The sequence below is a fragment of the Otolemur garnettii genome, unplaced genomic scaffold, assembly GCF_000181295.1.
Source record: "Otolemur garnettii isolate 467f Iridium unplaced genomic scaffold, OtoGar3 scaffold00187, whole genome shotgun sequence".
NCBI lineage: Eukaryota > Metazoa > Chordata > Mammalia > Primates > Galagidae > Otolemur > Otolemur garnettii.
Window position 1 is genome coordinate 106,151 of NW_003852582.1, and position 2,206 is coordinate 108,356.

A 2,206-nucleotide genomic window follows, 5' to 3' on the forward strand; every position below is an offset into this window, starting at 1 on the left:
TATGAAAAACTATAATTTGTTTTTAGAATATATTATACATACTTACATTTATTTATTTGAGATAGTCTTACTTTGCCACCCTCAGTAGAGTGCCATGTGTCACAGCTCATAGCAGCTTTAAACTCACGGGCTCAAGTGATTCTCTTGCCTCTGTCTCCCAATAGCTAGGACTACAGGCATCCTACAACACCCAGCTATAGCTGTCATTGTTGTTTATCAGGCCCGGGTGGTTGGAACCCTCCAGCCCCAGTATATGTGGCCGCCACCCTAACCACTGAGTTACCAGCACCAAGCCCATACTTACATTTAAAATTGAGAAGCAATAGTTACAAAAGCTGGAAATAAAATGGTATCATGTAATAGTTTTGTAATATGTTACAATTTACAAAGAACTTGTTTTTTTTTGAAACAGAATCACTCTGTAGCCCTGGGTAGAGTGCCCTGGAGTCATAGCGCTCAGCAACCTCAAAATCCTGGGTTGAGCGATCCTCTTGCCTCAGCCACACCAGTGGCTACTCGGACTACAGGCACCCACCACAATACCCAGGTAATTTTTCTATTTTTAATAGAGATGGGGTCTGGACCTCCTGAACTCAGACACTTCACCTAGCTAGGCCTCCCAGAGTGCTAGGATTATAAGCGTGGGTCACCGCGTCTGGCCCAAATAATATTTAGAATAAATTATCCCATAGAACTCAATGAAACTTCCAAGTAGATATCATCACTTCCATTTTACATATAAGGAAAAGTAGGTTCAAAGAAAGTTATAAAACTGCTCTAGTACTAGTGAAGCTGGGTTTACAACCCAGTTCTTTCTACCTGAACAGTCTCAATTACATCAACAAACCAACACCTTGTTATTGAATCAGTATGCCTTACACCCTTCACCATGGCTGTGCCAAACTAACTGTTAACAAGCAAAAATAATACAAATGCACTGGCTACTTTGAGGCAATCGATACAGAATCCTGACTCAAGGTGACCTGGGTCACAACCTACACAAGAAGTCCCTGCGCAAAGCAAAGCATACTTACTATCCATCCATAATTGAAAGTGGAGGCTGCTCAAAAGGTAGATAGAATACAGTGATGTTGAGTCTCCCACTGAGCAATCCTGGGGAAGTCTCGTAACTAAAGGAGGGACAAGTAGGAGGTGTGAACAGCCCCAATGCACAGTAAACACCGACCAGGTTTGTAAGTGACAGGGATCCTCTCCACCAGGCGTACAACAGAGCTAAAAAGGGTCTCTACCCGAGTCCTCCGCGCTTCAGAGGATCCAATAGCTCCTAAGAAGGTCTCCGTTTGTCAAAGAATTCCTGCATCCCTGGCCTGAAGACATGTTGGATGACATAAGAAGAACCGCTGCCGCCGCCAACAGGCCCCGACTTGCCAGCAAGGTGTTCCCTAAACGTCTATTAACTTTTCTGGAAGATCCCGGGGGAAAACCTGGTTACAAAGGCTTGTAAGTCACGGTTATTGGTCTCTAACAACGAATGTAACTGGCTCAGTTGCTCGCTCACCCTTCATATCCCAAGATTTTTAGCCTTTCCTCAAGAGACATCACCTTTTCCCACGTAGTCTGTCCCCAAGCCAGGAAAAAAGGCCGAGCTAGAGCAGCGTGCGTTGCGAAAGGCACGCACTACATATCCCAGGGGGTGTTGCGGCGAGGTCGGCGGAATGGACGTCGCTTACGTATTTGGGGGGAATTCTGGGAGTTGTAGTTCGTTATCGAGACAGACACAGTATGCCTCAACCTATACTGAAGACAATGTCCTTCAGGCCAGTGTTTCTTTACCATCTGAGGTTTTTCCTCCAGTCTCAGAAGACTGATATCTATATGCCAAAAATAATATATTTATTTATGTAGAGACAGAGTCTGACTTTGTCGCCCTGGGTAGAGTACCTTGGCGTCACAGCTCACAGCAACCTCCAACTCCTGGGCTTAGGCGATTCTCTTGCCTCAGCCTCCCAAGTAGTTGGGACTACAGACGCTCGTCACAACGCCCAGCTATTTTTTGTTGCAGTTTGGCCGGGGCGGAGTTTGAACCCGCCACCCTCGGTATATGGGGCCAGCGCCCTACCCACTGAGCCACAGGCGCCACCCAACCAAAATTAAATCAGAAAGTGTAAACATGGAAACGACACATACAGATTTTGTATCTTATTTTAAGTGTATATGAACCAACTCTATCAGGTAGCTATAAAAG

General features: G+C 45.4%; 1 protein-coding gene across 4 annotated transcripts in view; it reads right to left on the minus strand.

Moving 5' to 3' along the window:
* The window catches only part of FASTKD1 (FAST kinase domains 1), a 61,994-nt gene that overhangs the window by 49,220 nt on the left and 10,568 nt on the right, over nucleotides 1-2,206 (minus strand). The window contains exon 1 of one of the 4 annotated variants that reach the window (XM_023507536.1): nucleotides 1,035-1,696. The exons of 2 other annotated variants lie outside the window; for them this stretch is intronic. The gene's annotated coding sequence lies outside the window, so the exon portion shown is untranslated. Of the gene's footprint in view, nucleotides 1-1,034; nucleotides 1,697-2,206 lie in introns of those variants that run through there. One more of the 4 variants, XM_003800853.3, reaches the window with a different exon arrangement.